The following is a 23,283-nucleotide window of genomic DNA, read 5'->3' as shown; positions in this document are numbered from 1 at the left end:
GAAAATAGGGTTGGGACTCAAGTGCTTTAGCATGAGTGAAACCTTGGTTTCAAATCCCAGGATTGCCAAAACAACAACAACAAACACCAAATGAGTTAGACTTAGATACAATCACCTGGGACAATGACCTTGAAACACTATTGAGTGAAATAGCAAGTTTCAGAGTAAGATATAAAGAATGGTTGTATTTTTAAAAAATAAGAAGTATTTATGTATATGCAGAATTTCAGCAAATCCAAAGCTCAAGCATCTATGGCCAATGAGAAAGCACCTTCTACTTAAAACTGTGAGGCGCTAGAAAGTGTAAGCTACATTCCAATTCCTGTGATGTTCAAATGTGGGGGAAAGGCACATCGTATAAGTGATAGCATATGATATAGTCAGAAAATAAATATTGCATACCTAACATATGCCAGACACTGTTATTAGGACTGTAGATACAACAGTGAGCAAAACAGATAAAAAATTCTGTCCTCAAGGAACTTATATTCTATAAAACCCATCTTCATTGTCTTAAGAACATAAAGAAAGTATGGAAGAACACAAAACTTCACATCATTAGCTCAGAGAAGTACAGCTAAGTTGTTTGATATGTTAATACAGTGTGTAATTGTAATTTCAAAGCATCCAATAAAATGCATTAAAGAAAAGTTATTTCTCATAAATATTAAACCTTCAGAATTCTTTTGTCTATATGACAGTGTCTTAGACCAAACTGATTTCTCTGGTCTTCTGTAACTGGATAAAGATCAACTCCCTGTTGCTCACTCACTCCTGCATTACAAATGTGACGTTAGACAAGAATGAGAATTGGATTGCTATGTTCTGAACACCTCCTAAGTCAGAAGATGATTGTCCCAAGTCCATGAAGTGTTGGGCTTATTTTCATAGCTGTGATGCTCCTGCATAACATTTGCAGGGCTGGAACACTCGACTGCCTGGTGTGGACAATCATCCTGTCTACCTTATCTAATGGTTCATGTTTCTTCTCACTCAAGAGTTGTCATTTCCCAGAAAGCAAAATCTCTTCAAAAGTGCCACACATCACGCAGACAAGTAAAGGTGCTAATCTCAGCAGATGGCAGCTGCTGGGAAGACTGGGAGCACACTGGACTCTGGAAGGCTTCTCAGCACCATCTTTTAATGGTGTTTTAACATGTGTTGGCATATGTGGAAATGCATTCAACTCTCCTTGACAGAACAATGGCCATTCTGAAGATTCTGCATGTTTATCATCATCATCACAGTCACTATGATTGAGCTATTGAGAGAGTGGACATCATGGCATTGACTTCGGGAGGAGGATATTAAAGTTTGGGGAGATAAAGAATTCTGGCAGTGCCTAACTATGGCTTTTACTAAATCCTCATTCACTTAGCATACTCTGTTATTCTACCTTTGTGGAGGTAAAATTGGTAAATAAAATTGAATATATTTTAAATGTATGATATAATGATTTTATAACATATATACATTATGAAATAGTCATCACAAGCAATGGAATTAATCCTATTAAGCCCTCTAGTTACCACTTTTGTGTACATGTAGTGAGAACACTTAAGATTACCTTCTTAGAGAATCTCCTATACACAACACGGTATTGTTAGCTATAGTCACACTGCTGTACATCAGATCTCCTGAAGTTGTTCATTTCCTACTCTTTCTTGTATCAACGTTAGAGTTTGGGATCTGATATTAAGATCCTTGATCCATTTTGAGTTAATATTGGTATAGGGTGATATGCATGGATCTAGTTTCAGTTTTTTGCAGACAGCTAACCAGTTTTCCCAGCAGTTTTTGTTGAAGAGGCTGCTATTTCTCCATCATATATTTTTAGTTCCTTTGTCAAAGACAAGTTGGTTATAGTTGTGTGGTTTCATATCTGGAAGTCAGGTATTGTGATACCTCCAGCATTCTTCTTTTGACTGAGTATTGCCTTGGCTATTCGTGGCCTCTTGTGTTTCCATATAAATTTAACAGTAGATTTTTCAATCTCTTTAATGAATGTCATTGGAATTTTGATGGGAATTGCATTAAACATGTAGATTACTTTTGGGAGTATTGACATTTTTACTATGTTGATTCTACCAATCCATGAGCATGGGAGATCTCTCCACTTTCTATAGTCTTCCTCAATCTCTTTCTTCAGAAGTGTATAGTTTTCCTTGTAGAGGTCTTTCACATCTTTTGTTAGGTTTACACCTAGGTATTTGATTTTTTTTGAGGCTATTGTAAATGGAATTGTTTTCATACATTCTTTTTCCATTTGCTCGTTGTTAGTATATAGAAATGCTAATGATTTTTCTATGTTGATTTTATATCCTGCTACCTTGCTATAGCTATTAATAATGTCTAGAAGCTTCTGAGTAGAGTTTTTTGGGTCTTTAAAGTATAGGATCATGTCGTCTACAAATAGGGATATTTTGGCAGTTTCTTTAGCTATTTGTATTCCTTTTATTCCTTCTTCTTGCCTAATTGCTCTGGCTAGGAATTCCAGGACTATGTTGAATAGGAGTGGAGATAGTGGGCATCCTTTTCTAGTTCCTGATTTTAGAGGGAATGGTTTCAGTTTTTCTCCTTTAAGTATAATGCTGGCTGTAGGTTTGTCATATATAGCTTTTATAATATTGGGGTACTTTCCTTGTATTCTTAGTTTTCTTAGAGCTTTTATCGTGAAATGGTGTTGGATCTAATCAAAGGCTTTTTCTGCATCTATTGAGATGATCAAGTGGTTTTTGTCTTTGCTTCTGTTAATGTGGTTTATTACGTTTATTGATTTTCTTATGTTGAACCATCCCTGCATCCCTGGAATGAAGCCTACTTGGTCGTGGTGAATAATCTTTTTGATGTGTTGTTGAATTCAGTTTACCATTATTTTGTTGAGGATTTTTGCATCAATGTTCATTAAAGAGATTGCCCTATAGTGCTCCTTTTTGTAGGTGTCTTTGCCTGGTTTTGAGATAAGTATAATACTGGCCTCATAAAATGTGTTAGGCAGTATTCCTTCCCTTTCTATTTCATAGAACAGTTTAAGGAGGGTTGATATCCATTCTTCTTTAAAGGTCTGATAGAATTCAGCAGAGAATCCATCAGGTCCTGGACTTTTCTTTTTGAGGAGACTATTGATTGCTGCTTCAATTTAATTTTTTGTTATAGATCTATTCAGGTGATTAATTTCCTCTTGGTTCAGTTTTGGATGATCATATGTATCTAGAAATCTGTCCATTTCTTTTAAGATTTTCAAATTTATTTGAATATAGGTTCTCAAAGTAGTCTCTGATGATTTCCTGGACTTCCATGGTGTTTGTTGTTATCTCCCCTTTTGCATTCCTGATTCTACTAATTTGGGTTTTTTCTCTCCTCATTTTAGTCAGGTTTGCCAGGGGTCTATCAATCTTGTTTATTTTTTCAGAGAACCAACTTTTTGTTTCATTAATGCTTTGTATGGTTTTTTTGGTTTCTATTTCGTTGATTTCAGCTCTTATTTTTATTATTTCTCTCCTTCTATTTGTTTTGGGATTTGCTTGTTCTTGCTTTTCTAGGAGTTTGAGATGTATCATTAGGTCATTGATTTGGGATCTTTCAGTCTTTTTAATATATGCACTCATGGCTATAAACTTTCCTCTCAGGACTGCCTTAGCTGTGTCCCATAGGTTCCGGTAGGTTGTATTTTCATTTTCATTGATTTCCAGGAACTTTTTAATTTCCTCTTTTATTTCATCAATGATCCATTCTTCATTAAGTAATGAGTTATTTAGTTTCTAGCTGTTTGCATGTTTTTTGTCTTTACTTTTATTGTTGGGTCCTACTTTTACTGCATTGTGATCAGATAGTATGCACGGTATAATTTCTATTTTCTTATATTTGCTGAGGCTTGCTTTGTGCCCTAGGAGATATGATCTATTTTGGAGAAGGTTCCATGGGCTGCTGAGAAGAATGTATATTGTGTAGAAGAATGTATATCTTACAATCTTAATCCATTTTGAGTTGATTTTTTATAGTGAGATAAATATCTATTTTTTTTCCTTTGGCATGTGGATATACAGTTTTCCCTACAATATTTATCAAAGAGGCTAACCTTTCCCCACTGAATATTCATAGCAACTTCCATAGATCAGTTGACAGCAGATGTGTAGATTTATTCCTGGCCTCTCTATTCTGTCCCATTGCTCTACATTTCTGTTTTCATACCAGTTCCATACTGCTGAAATTCCATTCTTGCTGAAATCAGAACTTATGATGCTTCCATCTTGTTCATCTTCCTCAAACTTGTTTTGATGATTTGAGATATTTTGAATTCTTTGTTAAGCAGTTCATAGATTTCCACTTCTGAGTCAGTTACTGGAAATTTACTGTGTTCCTTTAGTGGTTTCATTAGGTACAGGTGTGTGTGTGCATCAGTTCCAGGCTGTGTAGAGATGGGGCCTAGAACCTCTCACTCTGAATTCAGAAGAGTATAGTAGCAGCTACAGTCTCAGGAGAGGGGTCACCAGGGCAGTGCAGCTGTGTGGACTCCAGGCTACTCTATCAGATGGGGTCAGCGTCAGCAAGGACTTTATGGGGCCTTGATGTGTAGGCTGTAAGTTTCTGCAGGGGTGCAGGGGGTCTCTGGACCCTCTTGTTATGAAAGAAACTAGTTTCCTTCTGCTTTCCTTTCCTCTGTGGAGGGAAGTCACCCCTGAGGGGCTCTCTCTCTTGGCACCAAATTGTGTCTGCCTAGAAGATGAGGTGAAGCAGGTACAAAGTTTCCTAGACATTTCTATAAAGCTATCCTCACATTTTGTGTTCCAGAGGATTGCAGCAGCTTCTTAATTGTACTGTGGAGCCCTCCCTCACTGCTATTCTTCTATACATATTTTTTAAATCATTGTTTTATGGTGGAGATACTACCAGGACCCCTTAGTCTATCATCTTGCTAATGTCAAACTCAGTGAATATTTTTTGTCCATTTCAAGGAGTATTTGATAGAGACATTGAGAATAGCAGCTCTGAGGTCACGTCTCTTGGGTTTGAATATTATTTCTATCCATCTAAGGACACACGATTATGAGAAAGCAATTTAATTTTTCAAGTCTCACTCTCTATTCCAAAAAATGAAGTTAATTGTAAATATCTCTGGGTTATTTCATGAATAAAGTACAGTAATAAATAAAACACCTACCATGGAACCTGACACATGGTGAGTGGTCATGACATTCTAATTTGCTGTACTCATGGCACAGAAAAACCAGGGAAAGTAGAAAATGTAGATGGAACTATGGATCCAAATGTGTGGTTCAAATTTACTCTATTCTTATGGGGAAGAATCCTAAGCAAGAGCATTTAGTGGAACAACTGATCTGTAACTAAATAAACTTTATAGATCTATTGCTTACAAATAAGGTAACCTGGAGGACCTCAAAAATTAGCATTTTTTTCTTTTTCTCATAGTATAAAAGGAAAGAGAAAGGCAAGAGAAAGGCAAGAGAAAGGGAGGAAAGAAGGAGACATTAGAAAAGGAAAGGAAAACTTGTGAGAAAATAAAACCAACAATAGTAAGAGTAAATGACCCTACCCAACCAAACAGAAAATTATCAAAGCAAAAATTAGGAAAAGCAGACCAATTTGAAAGAGATTCTAAAATAATAGTATTTAAATACAATTTAAAGTAATTATAAATCAGGAACAAAAGAAGATATTTTAAAAGAAACAAATGAAATTTCTAAAAGAGAATTATATACACAAATTAAATACTTAGTACAAGAGATTAAAAGTAGATTATAATAGTTTAAGAGTGAATCCTTGTAGTAAAGGAAATCTACATTGAGAGCTAATTGTCTATGAATTTATCACATTCCTTCACATTCAGGCATTAACAGTCCATATGCTACTCAGGCAGTCGTGAAAAGATAGAGACATGATCTACTTCTGGAGCAAATTTATTTACATAGTAGATAAATGAAGATAAAGACAGTGCCTCCTTGTGGAGAGATTTTGAAATGTCTCTTTCAGGAGATATTCCAGGGTAATAAACTCAGAGACAGTTTCCTACTTTTTGCAGAGACATTTGCCTACATGTAAAGACAATAAAAATAATTTTTCTCTGGAAGGGAGGGTTTCCAGGTTTGCCATAAGTCTTTATATAAGATTAGAGTCTCCTAAACTTTAGGGTCCTCTCTTATAATGCTGGCATCACTCATTCTGTCTCATGTACCCTCTGCTTGTTACGTCTCCAGGATTCAAAGCTATGATGTCAGCCTGGTGGTAGTTTTTTTATGAGTAATAGATGTCTTGTGTCTGACCTGGAGATTTCTGTTTTCCAGTCAATGTACATGAGACACTGTGGTGGCTAACTTGATTGCTTGCAAATAGAGGAAAATCTTGGCCTTTTGCAATTATTAATGTAGCAAAACCAGGACATCAAATAGAATGTAGCTCAGAGATGTAAAGAAAGGAAATGTATAAAAGTGATATAAGGAGGCATTTAAATAATAGGTCAAAGAGGCTCCAATATAGTTAAAAGGAGTTTCAGGTCAAATAAATAAAAGAATGGGGAAGAGATAACATCCAAAGAGAAAATATTTGAAAACTTTCTGCACACATAAATCCTTAGATCCAGTGAATCCTCCAGCCTTATAAAAGGATTCAAAATGAAAAATGGTCATTCCTGTAATACTGCACACCATCAACACAATGGTAGAATTGGACCAAATGTATTTCTGTCACCCAGGATTCAAAATTTAGTGGGACTGCCATGACTCTACAGAGTTGTACACTTGATTTTTCTCTTTGGCTTTTAATCATCCAGAGCACCACAGTAAAGATGATTTTCTCTATTCAAAGAAGGCCCTATTGGACCTGACCAAGAAGGAAACCTCATATAACTTTGTATTCTTAGGTTCTCAGTCTTATACTACAGGTGAGTGTTGAGATCATAACCTATACTGACATTCTCAGCACCGGCGCTTAATGCTTACAAACAATAACCCTCTCTCAAACACATTTTAGCATCCAGACTAAGAAGGCAGAGTTGGTGCCCTGATGCCACTGAGCAATTATTCTGCCCCCAGCATAGTGGTTTATCCTATAATCACAATTACTCAGAAGGTGGAAATCAGGAAATTCATGTTTCAAGGCCAGGCCATGAAAAGTTAGTGAAATCATATCTTAACCAATAAACCAGGCATAGTGGTTCACAACTGTAATCTCAACGACACTGGAAGCTGTGGGCCTTGGGCAAAAACTTAAAACCCTAACCAAAAATTAACTAAAGCAAAAACGAACTGAGTTCATTACTCAAATGGTAGTGTCTGCCTAGCAAGCACGAGGCCCTGAGTTCAAACCCCAGTACTACCAGAAAACAATAGTAATTATATCTATGGAATGTCTCCCTTTACAGAACAATGACATAATCTATCACTAAATGCCTCTGAGACTACTTTGACCCAACCAATTAAATTAATAGAGACCATGGACCACATTTAAGGTAGGAAAAATAAAGTATTATGAAGATGTCTTTTTGCTCCATGGTGATCACTGAAAATAATGAAATCCCAATAGAAATTGCACTAGGTTTGGGGTGTGGTCGATTTTGTTGATTCTAAGATACATATGGAAAATTTAAGACCTAAGAATAGCCAGGCATTTTACAGATGCAGAAAGAGAAAAAGAAGGAGGAAGATCTATTTACTCAGAAACCAAGACATTTTAAAGCAGATGAAATGGAATGAATTCAGAATGTGGCAGAAATAAAAGAAGCACTATATAGAGCATAATAAAGAGCACAGGCGTCATCCTCTCATGTGAAGAAACTTGGCATGAAGCAGAATTGTCACAGCGAGTCCAACGAAAGATGAACAATTCAACCAATGGCATTGGTGGGAAACTGGTTTTATGTGAAAATGAATATAGATTCATACCTCAGCTCACACAAAAAAGATGAATTAAAGATTACCATGGAAATCCTTAAAAATCTGAAAAGTAGAGTACCTTTGCTACTGAGATAAGATATTAATATTTAAGAAAAACATTAAAAGTAAAATCCATAAGTTAACAGACTAATAAATATAAGTAAATTAAAATTAGAATTTTATGTGTCAAAAAATTATTTTTTCTGGTGAAAAATTCACAATAAACACAGATGAGAGACAACCCTCAGTGTGAGAAAACTTATTTGTAAACCAAATTTAATACATATTGAGTTCAGAAAATGTCAAAAATAATGCCTATTATTCTTAAAAATCAAACAACTCCATAGAAAAATCAAGAAATGCACTGAAAAATTCAATAGTCAGTAAAGGAAACTAAAAAAAGAACAAAATTTTTGAAATTTTCTTAACTTTCTTGTAATTCACAGAAAATGTCATTTCAAACACAAATCCAATTTAACTTCTCTTTAACCTGGCTGAATTTGAAGGCTTTTCAAAAACAATTTTTTTGTTTCTTTTATTCATATGTGCATACAATGTTTGTTTTGTAGAATATAGAGATTCAGGAACTCATATGCTGTTGAAGGGAATATACATTGGTTCCAATAAGTTAGAGAATAATTTGTCAGTTCTAGTAAATGTGAACACACACCAAACTATACAACCTGGAAATCTCATCCAATTAAACAGACAGGAAATTCTCCTGAACAAAAGGACACAGGATGTATATCACTGCTTTACTTGTAAAATCAGAACAAGAAAAAGAAAAAAAGAAAGGGAAGGCAGATTTGAACACAGCCTAAATACTAAGCAGTGTAAGATAAATAAATTCAATTTGAAGTACTTAGATGGTAGAATGACACACAGCAAGCAAAAAGGTTTAATTGTAGCCATCCATGTATCTATTGAAATGATCAGGAATATTCCTCAAAACTCTATTTTCATAAATAAATCTAATGTCATGTGCCACTGGCTTACACCTATAATCTTAGCAGCTTGGAACCTGAAGGAGGATCATAGTTCGAGGCCAGTCCAAGCAGATAATTTATGAGACCCCATCTCCAAAATAACCAGAGCAAAATAGACTGGAGGTGTAGCTCAAGCTGTAGAGTGCCTGCTTTGTAACCACAAAGCCCAGAGTTCAAACCCCACTCACACACACACAAACACACACACCATCTATTGTACAAGAATGATTACTACAGAATGATATGTCAGCATGATTCTACTTAAGTGCAAGTTTAATCATCTAAGAATATATGGTATCTATAAGGATGTATTCACACAGGGCCAGTGAATGTGATGGGACACCTGTGTGGGGCAGTCAAGCTGAGGGAAAGACCAGGACACAATTCTATCCCTCAATATTCTATCCCTCACTCTGCTTGCCAAGCCTCACCCCTGTCTCAGAACTGCTTCTGCCTGGAGGATGCAGCACCATGTTGCATTCACTTCCAAAGGCATGTCCTCCTGGATGAGCACCTCTTCACAGATTTGCACAAAGGCACAAACATAGACTAGTGAGGATCTACAGGCTAAGCATTTTATATGGTGTCATCCAACACAGATTTCTGTAACACATTGAAATGTTCACTTCTGGCTTCTTCAGAGAACTCTTCTATAGACCCAGGAGGACCCTAGCTTACTGTTCTCATGTCACACACTTTTACTATCTTCAATTTAGACCATTTTGTCTTTTTCCCACGTTTCCCTTCATCAAATTTCCTCTGGTGTCAGCAGTTTTGGAATGGCTGAAAGCAGATTCAGAATGCGTGGATTTAGAGGAAAATGCTTCTATGATCCAGCCACATCTCTTTGTAAAAAATGTTGCCAGCTGCCCTATGCACATGTGGCTTTCAGGAACACTCCAGCCATTCACTTGGCATCAGGACATGAAGCTGCAGGACTGTCTTTTAAGGCAGTGGAAAACATGGGCACTGATTAACCAGTGCTGTCAATTCAAATGGTGTTAAATGTTAACCACTACACAAGAAAACTCCATTCAAAATGGCATAGTGCAGCACCTATATGAAAGAATCTGGATCAGGTTTCCCCCAAATTGGACAGCAATCTCCCAAATTTACAAGACATTATCACGATTTAAGTAAAGCTTAAGTAAATTACCTTAAACTGTCCATGAAAAAGAAGCAATACTCAGTCAACCATGTAGAGAAAAGATTGAATTATCTTCCCATTCTCACTATGAAAAAAGCATTCCAATTTGAAGGAAGAGTCAAAGAATATTTGCTCAAAGTACATGAGAGCAAATATTCTTTGACGTGAGCCAAGCTCTTAGTTAACAAAATGTTATGTTATTTTCCTGAATGTCATCATATATGTTGTGTGTGTTTAATTTTTTCAATTTTTTTACTTTGTAAATAAATATGAATTTTCATGGCTAATTTTGAACTCATCATTTTAAATTAGGCCCTCCCGACTTAAGTAAATTTAGGCTACATAAAATGTGGACATTCCCCTGGTCCAAATATTAGAAATAACAATTCAGAGGCTGCGTATTTACTTTAAGTAATGTCAGAAAATCAAAACCAAGATACATAAATTGGGACTAAAATTAAATCATATTGAATCTTCAAAATTATTTGGAAAAACTGACAAAATATATATAATCTTTCAAGTTTTCTTCATGTTGGACAAATATTTCACACTTTTAAAAAAGGAAACTAAAAATAAGCATGTAAGTCTCATGACTGAGTTTAGAGACTAAGTAGGAAGCTACTGCAGGGTCCAGGCAAGTGATGCTGCTCCAGAGTGGGACACAACAGCCAGGGGAAGCAAAGCACTCCGCCATTTGAGCCACACCTCCAGCCAGCCCCAATTTGATTTTTTAAATGAACATAGCTTTTAAAAATTTAAGTGGCAAGCAAGTAATAATTGTATATATTTGTGAGGTACAGTATGAAGTTTTGATATGTCTTTACAATGTGGAATGATTAAAGCACGATAATTAACAAATTCATACTTATTTTTGTGGTTGAAAAAGCATTTAAAATCTACTCTCAGTAATTTTGAAATATCAGATGTATTATTATTTAATATATCACCACTCTATGCAAGAGGTCACTAAATCTTATTCCTCTGTTGACCTGAAACTTTGTGCTTGTTGATCAATATCTCCCTTTTCCCTCATTTACCCCTCCTCTTCAGCCTTGATTTTTCATATAATTTCATTTTCCTTCAGTTTGGTAAACTTTCTTATTTCTTATAAGTCTTATTTCAATTTTTTTGTGGTACTGGGATTTGAACTCAGGGCCTCATGCTTGCTAGGCAGGCACTCTACCACTTGAGCTACTCCACCAGCCCTAAGTCTTATTTCTTGAAAGGCTGCTATTGGCAAATCTTTTGGCCCTCTTTGTAAATATCTTTATTTAGTTTTAAAAGGTCTTTCTTGCAGATAGACTTCTAGATAATTTTATTCCTTATTTTAGCACTGCAAAAATGTCATTAGATTCATCATCTTATGACTTGTATCGTATATGAAAAGTCCGAGCAATTCTTATTTCCATTCCTTGGATGTAACATGGCTTTTTTCCCCTATTGGGTACCTGTTGTTGTTCCAGCAATTTGATTATATGTGCCATGATTTGGGGATATGGTAAAAACCTAGAAATAGTATCTATTCAGTGCAAGGAGAACTGTGAAACTGCAGATTCTGTAATATTCAGCATAGTCATAAGTTAACTAGGGAAAAAGAAGGGGATCAATCTAATCAAATGTTCCAATGAGCAAAGTATGACAAGATAAAACCATCACTTTTCAAGGGAAAAAGACTCTACTTTTCTACTGCCAAATAGCTTTCATTTTTTTCTCTAAGTCACATTGGTAGAGAGGAGCTTAGCAATCATCTAACAAAATTCCTTATGTCATATTGATAATAAAACCAAGGCCAAAAATGACCAACCAACTGTGTCAATATAGCTAACCAAGGAATTGTTCCCTGGTCAGGAGTAGGCTTCAGGTGCCAGGGACCATCTTTCCCCCATCTGAATGGCAGCTGATTTTCTGGTAGAACAACATCCTAAGTTTGGGTGACTTTTACAGTCTGGGATTCAAGATCATGTTCTTTGTGGAATGCAGGGTGAAGAGAGAACTAGGGAAGAAATCCCCTGAACAGAGAAAGACTCTGAGACTCTTGGGCAGGGTGGTTGCTTTGCCTTGTTTGGGGTCTTACTACTCCTGTCTGAGTTTGCGCTTGGTCACCAGATACAGTGTTGACTATTTCACTGACAGACTGAGACTCAATACAGATGGTTGAAGTTGACATGTCATTAACCTAGGTCTCCATGGTGCCATCCATTGGCTCTTCTCAAAACCCTTGCCTTCACATTTTTCTGTCTTTTAGTAACATTTTGTGTTGAATTTCCCAAAGTACAGACATAAGTGTCTGATGATAAATGATAAGATGTTGTTTATATCTCAAGATTCCACATTATTTCTGTATTTTGCTGCTATTTCCAAGCTGAAATTATGATCAAATACATCATTTGGAAGGTTCCTAGGTATCACTACTGTGTGAAAAGTTATTTAATATATTGTTTGAAAAGCAATAAATCATTAATAGTGGGATTACAAGCAAGTGCTTGACAAGTAAAATTTTCTTCTACCTTATTTATGGTAGACATTGGTTTATTAACAAATACAAAGCTTCAGTGGAGAAAAGCTTAATGATATGCTCCAGGATTATATATAAATCACAACCGAACTTTAAATCCTATTTCTATAATATTGATCTTTTTCCTTTAAAATGCCGTCTTGTGTTATTTCTCATATAGTTCTATGTTTTATGCATTAGAAATAAAAGTGTCCAATGTATTGTTTAATGAATATTATTTCTGCTTTAAAATATTTGTGTTTTCCATAATCTTCATTGTTTCATTTGCCAGTTAACTTCTCTTAACCTTGATTATTTTATCTGTGAAATGGGGATAATAATATCCACCTCATTGTGAAAATCAAATCATATAAGGAAAGTACATGGATTTCCCACATGAAAAACAATCCTATATTCCAAAGAGGGCATTACAGAATCATCACTATATTTCCTTAAGTGTAATACTGAATCTGATCCATGAACTATTGATGCTCCTACAATGGTCCTTTAATTTACACCTAGTTTCACAAATATGTAAAGCATATACTGCAGGCCTACCTTATAGCAGATTTAGTACACATGGTTTGAACCAAGTGCAGTCAAAAAAACAAATACTCCTATGTACACATTATGCAGCTCAGTTGATTAAGAGAAACTTTCAGCCAGTTCCATGTTTTCATCAGTTAGTATTAAATTCTATGCTTCCCAAGCATTCATGGTTTTTCCTCAATGGTAGTCTCCTTGGAACCATATACCTGTGGATATCAACAGTCTACTGTATTTATCATTAGGGAATTACATATTCATCAATTGTAGGAAATTTTAAAATGATTTTACCTAAAATGTTTACCATCTATTTGTAGAAGCAAAATTTAGTAAAATAAAATGACTCAAAAACACTTTATTGGCTGGAAGTGGTGGTATATACCTCTAATCCCAGCACTTGGGGGACAGAGGCAGGAGGACCATGAATTGAGGTCAGCCTGGGCTACACACACTAAGCCTGTCTCAAAACAAAACAACAAAAACTCTTATCACAGAGGAAGCAATGTTGGAAACATAATTGACTGTGAGCTCAGACATTCCACCCACACAGACCTACTGACCCCAGTCCAGTAGGTCCTAAATGGGGGACAATATGTGGTCATTAGAATGGTCAAGAATACAGAAGGAGAAATTGACCCATAGTGAGGTAAAGAGGAAGCACAAAATAAGAAAAGGTACCAGAGGGGAATGGAGTATACTTGTACAGCTGACTGAAGAAATTGTTGACTGGAGCAATTGATATGGGAAAACATATGCTCTGTTTTCCTGGGACAGTCCCCATTTGTATTTATTGCCTCAACATAATTTTTAATAGCTCCGTATCTTAGTCCATCTTCTGTTGCTCCTATGGAATACCTGAGACTGGATCACTTAAAAGGAAAGGACTATTCTGGATTATGATTCTGGTTCTGGGAAGTCCAAGATCAGGTGGCCATATCTGGTGAGGGTCTTGTATTGCTTCAACTCAGGGCAGAAAGCAGAAGGGTGAGTGGGCTCCTATAAAAGGAAAAAAGGAGACAGGGCTCCAGAGATAGCTAACACATTCCCACAAGAAAGGCATTCATTCATTTATGAGGGCTCTGCACCCATGATCCAAAAACCTCCCACTAGCCCCCACTTCTACCACTGCCTTACTGAGGAAGCAAGGTTCCCATGCAAGAACTTTTGAAGGACACACTTAAATCACTGTTCTCCTCATTAATTGTTAAACGTATTCCAGGTTTGCACAGTAAGTCATAGGGTCACTTTGCAGAAGACACATAATTGAAAAGGAACAGGAATAGGCTAAGTCACAAAATCTTTAAAAACAAAGAAAGAGGAACAGAAAAAGGAAAGATGGGCAGAACCTGCTGGAAAGATAGGGAACCACAGTATGCTCTTACAACACAAAACAGAGAAACCACGGGCTATATGATTTCTATTTGAGCTTTTATTCACTTAACTTGCCAATTCATCCAAAATTACATAATCATATTACTATCAAACTCATCCTTCCTGAAACTGTGAGCCTAAATGTCAATGGATCAGCCCAGAGCTAAATATACTGGCTAAAAAAATCTTTGAAGATTGGCTTAGCCATATCACTTTCATCATATCATAGAAATCAGGTTTTGAAGAGTCAAATGTCTCTAAATATCTCAGGAATGTCATTGTGATATATATTCCAATTTGTCCCTATAGATTTCTGTAGCTACTTATGAAATAAATTCTGTCACACCTTGAATGTCATCAATTGTAAGTCATGCCATCAATTTATTTGTATCTAATAAAAAGAAAACTTGGCAATTAAGTGATACTATAATGTTTCCTTATTGCTTGAATTTTTTATTTTGTCCTTATTGAAAAATCACTTTTTTCTTACACAAATAGAGCAGCATTCAATATCACCCATCTGAGTACATGAACAAGAAAGTAGAAGTGAAATATTTTGGCTAAGTTCCTCCTAGAATTTTTTCACAATATCAGACTTTTCAAAATCACGTTTTTACTCAAGTCATTGAAATATTTTTCTCTTCTTTCTGCACAGTCTTACCCTCTGTAGTCACTGCGTTAGAATTATAGCATTTTTTCCCCAAAGATGCTTCATTTTTATTACTGGAATTTGCCTCCAAGCTGCTGCTGTTCCCTCTGCCTGTTTAGATACATATGCAAAGGCTGTAAGAATAAAGCTACGACTGTTTTCATAGTTGTTAGTAATTATAAACTCTATTGTAATTTCAGAGATGCTAAAATGTTCAAAAGAACAAAGAAATAAAAAATATCTTAGAACTGATGGTAAGAAAAAGAGGTCTGAACAGCCCTTTGGTATAGGAGCTGCATCTCATCTGTGACCTTCCATGGTTGCACCACCCCCAGGATACACGACTTTGAGCTTTGAAGGTAATATTACACAATCTAAGTTTTTTTGAGTGCAGACATATGTCAGACATTGCACTGAGAACTTGTATGCAGCATCTTTTTTAATCTTCATAAACTCCCTTGACTAATTATTGATTATTATTACTTTTTCAAATAAGTATACTGTAGTAGCTTGACCCCATCTTAAGAAGCTGTCTTGAGGCTCCTGAAGTTTTTCATATCTTTGGATAAATGTCTTGTCCCTGACATATTGGAAGTAACAGAAGCTTTGTAAAGCAATGAGATACAACCACACCATATATGACCATCAAAGCTGTTCACCACTTCACATAATGAAAGGAGTTTTTCCCAGTTGATTACAGTTTTACTTTAATGCTAACCATCACTATACATAATCACCCTTCATATTCCATTTGTTTCTTTATGACATACATTACTCTTTCATTTATTGGCCAAATATTTTTTGAGTGACTACTATGAAACAAGCCATGGGAATAGAAGAGCAAATGAAGGAAAGTTTTCACCTTCAGGAAACTTTCAATTTTATGAGGGGTAGTACAGATAAAACAAACACATAATGTGACCTGTAGTGATCAGTACTATGGAGAAAACGAGTAAGAGTAAGGGACAGAGAGAAGCAATGGGAGAGAAAGGGAACTCCTTTAGGTTGGGTACTCAATAAAGGGCTTTCTGATACATGTAATTAAACATCAAAATACCTGAGAACTAAATCCTGCCTTACTTGGGACAGGAATTAAGTCACTGTCTACTCTTTCCAATAGGCCCTGAAAAGTGGGTGTAACCCAACATGGGAACTGAAGAACAGGTAATTGTAACAGTAATGAACATATAGTGAGCTCATCCAAATAGACCACTCTGCTAAACAAACTTCTTTTCTTTATATCTAGCCTCTGGTATTTTGCTATATCAATACAAAACAGATTAACGCAAAGCCCATTAGACTCTCACTCAAAGCTACATACCCCAGCTCTACCTTTACCAGTAAGAAAGGGAAGAGTTTGGTACTCTATCTGCCAAGTTGTTTTTCCACAGCAATTTATCCAGAAACCAGTGGACAAGAGGAATGTTATTTATGAGGCACCTTCAGAAACATTACAGCATTTTAGGATTCTAAAATAATTTAACTATGTCAAAATGATCTTAAAAGAGTCCAACAGTTTGGAAAACTAATGTTCTGGGAGAAGTATGAGATAGAGGGGCATCTCAGGAGTCAAAATTGTCTCCACTGACCAGAGTGGATTTAATATAGCATTTGGCCTCTAGAAGCCCCAACTTCGCATTGCTAAAAACAAGATGTTAATTCCAAATAGCACTGTTATGAGGATCAAATAAACTTACATTAATGAAAGCACTTTGTTGAACAAAGAGCAATGCCTGTGTTCAAGGGAATCATTCTTATTATTAGGGGAACAATGTTACAGAGTTTTGTTAAAACTATTGACTTCAAGGCAATGGTTAAATTCTCTTGTCCTGAGAAGATGCACATAAAATATTGTCCACATTTTTCTGATATAACTGAAGTTCCATAACCTGGTTCATTCTGATAAAAAATAATTCCTGGTTGTGGATACAGAAGAAATCTCTCTCATGAATTGCCTAAAAGGTGCAATTCCCCTAAATATGGATGCACGTCTGTCCCGTGCTTATACTAATGTTATTTGGGTCTTTTTGCATTTCTTTAATGCGTGAATTACTTCTCTGAAAGGCTGTTCATTAATTACATCCTATTTTGGAAAGCACAAAAGTGACAATGGAGACCTCCTAGGAATGCAAACCCATTACTGCATTATTGCATATTTTACATTTTAGACCAGAATAAACTCACTGGGTCAGTTTTTTATTACTTGAAAAGGGCACAGTTTTGAAATCCTGATTCACAGATGCTATTTTTATGACTTATTAACTCTGTTACATAGGGAAACTCACCTAACATCTCACACCTTTTATTTCCTCATCCTTAAAAATGTGTAAGAAATAAAAGAGATAATATGTATATAATACAATAATATATAGTGTACATATTCAAACTTAGACTTTGCATATTAAAACTACAAAAGTATTTATTTAATCCCTCACCTTTGGGCATTAGGTAAGGAATCAGCTTGTCATAATAAAAATTCTGAATTCTTTAAGTATGTAGAGTAAAGAAACATTCAGACATATCTAAATTTGTAGATTTGTGCAGGCAGAAATCTTGGGATCACTTGCTAGAATAGTCTGGAGCTGTATTAATCTTCACCATTGAAAAAATGATGTTTTAAGATGTGCTCAGAACTGAGCGAACATTATCCTTAGTGCCCTTATCATTAGTTTCAAGGCATAAGTAATTAGATCCTCCTCGAGACTCTCAGATGTCATTCCACCAAATTGGAAAGCAATTTGAGCTCTTTTAAAACTTTGGAACTTTTTACTTTGATCCCCATCCTCACTGTGTGACCAAACCTTATTAATTGTGGAACCCTCTCCAAACAGCATCTCTGGTATAGCTAGCTGAGGTTGGAAATCCTAGTCTTGTGCTTTACTAGTGAGTAGGGTTTATAAACTTGGGGGTGTTGTATCACATCATGATCTCCACCAAGCCCAAAGCCTCAAGGGTGGGTGCTGTGGAATGATAGTGTATGCCAGGGAACCCCTGATAGAGTAGACACAATAGCACTGAGTGCTCCTTCCTCGGCCTGAATTACTTACTCAGTCTTGAAATAAATTGATGAGGTGAAGGCTGAGTGTGGTTGAGAAAGAAAAACTGAACTCTGGTTTTGGCATTTGGAGGGACTTACAAATAACACTCTTCTCTTCCTCCCCCCATTCCAAATAAACTGACATACAGATACGGGGTTCCAGTAGATAAAGATGCAAATTTAACCTATATTAATAAGATTAAGACCCTTCATTCAGGTGTGAGGTTAAGAGTGCTTCTGAATACTCTTTCTGAATATTAAAACTTGTTTCCTTTAACAATGAACCCACTCTACAGAAGAGGTGTCTTGCTTAGTTTGCCATGGAACCAAAAGCAGATGAAAGTGTGTCATCAAGGGAGGAAGGTTGGGCGTGTTAATGTGTGAAGACAGAATTACTGAATGCAGACCTGCCAGGCATCCCTGATTCACCTACTCTATCACCTCCACCTTCACAGACTAGTTGGGTACCCATGGCTTCCAGTCCTAACTCCCAAAATGTACCCAGGGCCCCAGTTACCATGCTTACTACAAACTCTGCTGCTCAGCCTTTATCTACCTTACCAGTGTTGCCTCTCACTTCTCTTGCCCCACTTCAGCCTTCTCAGTCTCTTTTCCTGTTATAGCCCCCTCTCTTATTATGCTGCCAAAATGAACTACCATAATGAAACACCAATCTGCCTCATCCTCTGTAACTTTGCACAGGATTTTCCCTCTCCAAGAAGTGCAATAACATTTTCTACTGTAGTCATGGATTACACCTTACTTTTCTGAACTCTTTCCCATGTATTGTCTCTTCTAGTTCTTGCTGTGCGTCCCATCATTACTTCCTCCGTGCCATCCTGTGCCTTTACAGGCTCTTCTCTCTGCACTTGATATGCTAGATGCTAAATCTGTGTTCACTTACTTCTCTCTGCTACCAAATGTTGAACTTCATGATGGCAAGAATCACTTATTTGTCATGTTTATATTCCCAGCATCTAACACAGAGCTCAATAATGCTGGAGGAATTGAATCAAATGGAATGTGTTCTCTGAGAAGCATGAGGCATATCTTCATTAGGCAAGTATACAGAGGATTTCCATCAAGTCTGCATCATAAAGGAGAGATTACTTCTTGCTTCCAAATGCACAAGGGCTATAACCTACCAAGTTATTGCCGTGCACGGATGCATAAGTGCAAGCCTTTAAATTCTGCTGTGTATGTTGCCATATAATTCAAATAGGCCACATTTCGCACCATCTGTTAAAAATCTTTCTGCATTCTTATTGCTGCAAACAAAAGAAGAGGCAGGTGATACTATGCGGAATGCCACAAAGAAACAAATGCATATCTTACTTCCTCTCTTGGCAAGATTGAGTATTCAGAGATGCTTTCTTTGGTGCAGATTAAATTCACTGTCCTTTCAGTCGAGTTATGAACCCTCTGGGGCAGAGGAACAGACCACTTGAGACCCAGTGCACTAATGAATTTTTCATGGAGCAATCTTCCTTACTGTGAAGGGAAGAGGATGTGTAGCCAACTCAGGGTTCCTATGAACTTCTCAAGAAAGGAGAATAATTGTGCAGCTCTTTGAAAGTTTCCACTTAGCTATAAATCTCCTCTCTGGATCTCAGTAAATTTAAAGTTTTCAGTTCAAGGATGAACCAATAAAACTGGAGAAATTCAACTGGATGGTGAGGAGACATTTTCAGTCTTTGAGACTGGAATAAATGCGCCAACATGAAATTCAACACTGCAGAGAATCATGGACCCTAAAACACCTTAAAATTTACCTGACAGAGTCTATTTTGTAGATAGGGAGATTGAGTCCCAGAAGGAAATGATATAGCTAGATATTACCTGTTTCAAAACCTCATGGTTTCTTTCTACCTGCGTTGCTGCAAGTGGCTTCCATAGGTGTGAGTTTTTTTTCTTGCCTTGATTTTTTTTCTTTTTTCCCAAATGGCAGCTGTTTCAACTTTAACTGGGGCTTAAACAAAGTATAAAATGTATTAGCCTAATAAATTTCTTAAATAGTTCTGACACATCATTTGAACCAGGCATTTAATAACAGCACCTCACTCTCTTATCTCTATTCACATCCATGTTGCTCTCATTTTCAGGCTCCACATGGTGAAAATAAAACTGCCTACAACACCAGGACTTATATCCTCCTGGATTGAAGCCCAGTAAAATAAAATATACCTGGCTAATTCAGAAGTCTTGGTAAAAGTAGCATTGTAGTTCATGGAATTCTAATAGATCTTGTGTCCATTCCCAAAATGATCACCATAGTCAGGAAACTATAATTCTCTGGTTTGCCAACTCAGACCATTCACCCCTAAAATTTCTAAAGTGCGTTATTCTCAAAGCAACCTGAATGATTATTCTAGCATGCAAATCTGAACAAGGTAAAGCTGGAGTTAGCAAAGTATTTAAGAGCTTTTATGACTTTAAACACTTACAAGGTCCCTCCATAATCTGGTTGGGACTCTTTTTCAAGTTTTATTTCATCTCCTGATACTCACCACCTGACCCAGTCACTTTCTGTGTCTCCTTAAATCTCACTAATTATCCCAACATCTGCTAAAGCATCATATTCTCCAGGAAATCCTTCCTAGACACCAGCTTAAATTCATGTTTCCAAAACAAATTCTTTGTTTCTCTATATTCATGTACTTCTTTGCTTTGACATTCTAGTTTTGCCTGCTGCTTCTTCTATCCTATTTGCTCCTTGATAGTGAAGACAATTTTTATTAATCTATAGTCTTAAATACTTGCACAGTTCCTAGAGCATGAGAATATTCAGCCAATATTTGATAAAGTGATCCCTATTGAACAATTGTTAACTCCAATAGTGTATTAGAAAGTGCATATAGTTTGGAAGTGAGCTTTAAAGTGAGCTCTTGCCCCCATTAGCTTCCAGGGTGTATTAGGAAAGTCATTTATTTGCTTAGCCACAGTTTTTTTGCCTGTAAAGATGTGACAATTTTTCTGTACCTTGAAGGTTTATTGCTGGAATATTGTACAGCCCTTGGCACAGATTCAGGCTTATGGCAGATGTGCAGGAAGTGCATTATGGTGATGACCTTGGCATGCAGATCTCCTGAGCCCAACAGCCTTACACCAAGCTCTTCCCAGTGTCTGCTGGCTCTGCCTGTGGCAGATTCGACCCTCTCTGATCCTTTTCACTTGCTATCTTTACAACATAGAAAGATACCCTAAAAACCCTATTGGTATGGTTCAACATCTAGACACGGAGGAGAGGTTTGGTAAATAAAAAGATGAACTGCTCAATTCTTGGGCATTTTCTCTTTGTCTCCACAGTAATGTAAGTTCAGTAAGTGATGATTCACTAAACATAACCACCATTCCCCAATAGCAAAGATTCCTGAAATTATACTAAATATCTTTGCAACACAAGATCTATTTTTCTTGTTCTTTTTATGTGTTTATTCCACCTGTAATTATCTGTAATATATATAAGAAGCAACTTATGCAGTAGCAATAAAAGGGAAAATGCCTTTGTGAAAAGAGTCAAGAAGTGGGATAATTTTGAAACAGACAACACACAGTGGGCTTGCCAGAGAAAACCAGGTCTGACACTGTCCTGGGAACCCATACAAGTCCAATGATACTTATAAACATTGAGTGGAGATGTATATGACAGTGATAAAACACAAACTCACCCTCATCTACCTTGTCTATATCTGTGTGGGATGAGATAAGAGTTCTCATCAGAACATGTAGTAGGTCCTATTTACCACTGGTGTGAGTCTTATTAGTAGGCACTACAACAAAACGACTGTAGGTGAAAAAAACAGACAGTAACTAGCACTTGTTATGTGGTTCTTACCTTTGTACTATGCCTATGTTTGCCCATTTAAGATCTGCTTGATTCATATGTAATTTTACACTTGTGAGAATTGATATCCAGATTTTTGTTTGTTTGGTTGGTTGGCTTTGTTTTATTTTGTTTTGTTGTACTTAAGTTTGAACTCAGTGCTTCATACTTGCTAGACAGACACTCTACCACTGAGCCATGCCTCTAGCCCTGTACTCAGGTTTTTAATAAGGATTTACCACAGCATTGCAGCCCTATGGCCTTGTAGGAGTGCTTTGTGGCACTATATATTATATACTACATTGAACTATATATTGGAAATGTGTCTACAAAGAAAAATAGAGAAAACTGCTTTTTTTAATGAGGACAGGGAGAGAGAGAAATGCTATTTGTTGGGCACCCGTTAAATGTCAGACATGTTGTAAACCATGTGAGGAGGCATTTACAATGATGAGATTGAGACTGAAGTTCAGGAAAGTAAAGTTACTTGACAATGGGGGAGGACCTGAGGGAGACCTTCTGTTTCCAAGAACAATACCAGTTCTAAAATTAGCCAAAAAAACCCACAAATCTTAAGAGTACCAGAAAAAAAGAGAGGAAAGAGAAGGGTCCAGAAGGAGGAGAGAAATGAGGAAAAGGGGAGAGAGAAAATGAGATTTCTGTAATTCAATTAGAGATCTTTGTACTAAATTCACATTATCTGGGTGGTTCTCATAATCATTTTCAGACTTAGAAGAGTATATTTCAAGTTCAGATGTTAGGAGAATGGTTTTCTATCACTTTTCATACATAATCTTGGGTAAGTTTGACAAATTTTCTACATTTCTTTCTCCACCACCTTGCCTTTCCTCAAAAAATTCAGTGAGCACACAGATGCCCCCACCAGAGTGAGACATGAAACTCTGGTTTTAGAAGACTCTACTGTCTCTGACTCTTTTGCTGTGAGCTCCTAGAGAACACACAATATTTCATTCCTGCAGTTGTACCTCCAGAACCTCTCATTATAACTAGAAGATAATGTGCATCCAAGATGAATTTTTCTCGTTCTCCTGTCTTGTAGGCCTTCAGAAGGCCATGTTCTCCCTTTGTAAAGTACATACTTCCCTGTTTATCCTTGGTGCAGCCAGAAAGGCCAACAGTCACAAAAACGAACCTCCATAAAGACCAGAAGATAACAGTTTAGTGAAGAGATGACAACTAAACAGACTTGTAGGATTAGGGTTTGAATGTTCTCTATTTGCACCGCAGCTTTACATAGATGAACAACTGCTCAGCCACATGGGTGGCACAGCCTCCTACCTTCCCTAAACCTCCTCCTGATTCAACGTGAAGGGCATTGCT

The sequence above is a fragment of the Castor canadensis genome, chromosome 3, assembly GCF_047511655.1.
Source record: "Castor canadensis chromosome 3, mCasCan1.hap1v2, whole genome shotgun sequence".
NCBI classification, from domain to species: Eukaryota; Metazoa; Chordata; class Mammalia; order Rodentia; family Castoridae; genus Castor; species Castor canadensis.
Note: the sequence above shows the minus strand (reverse complement) of the source record.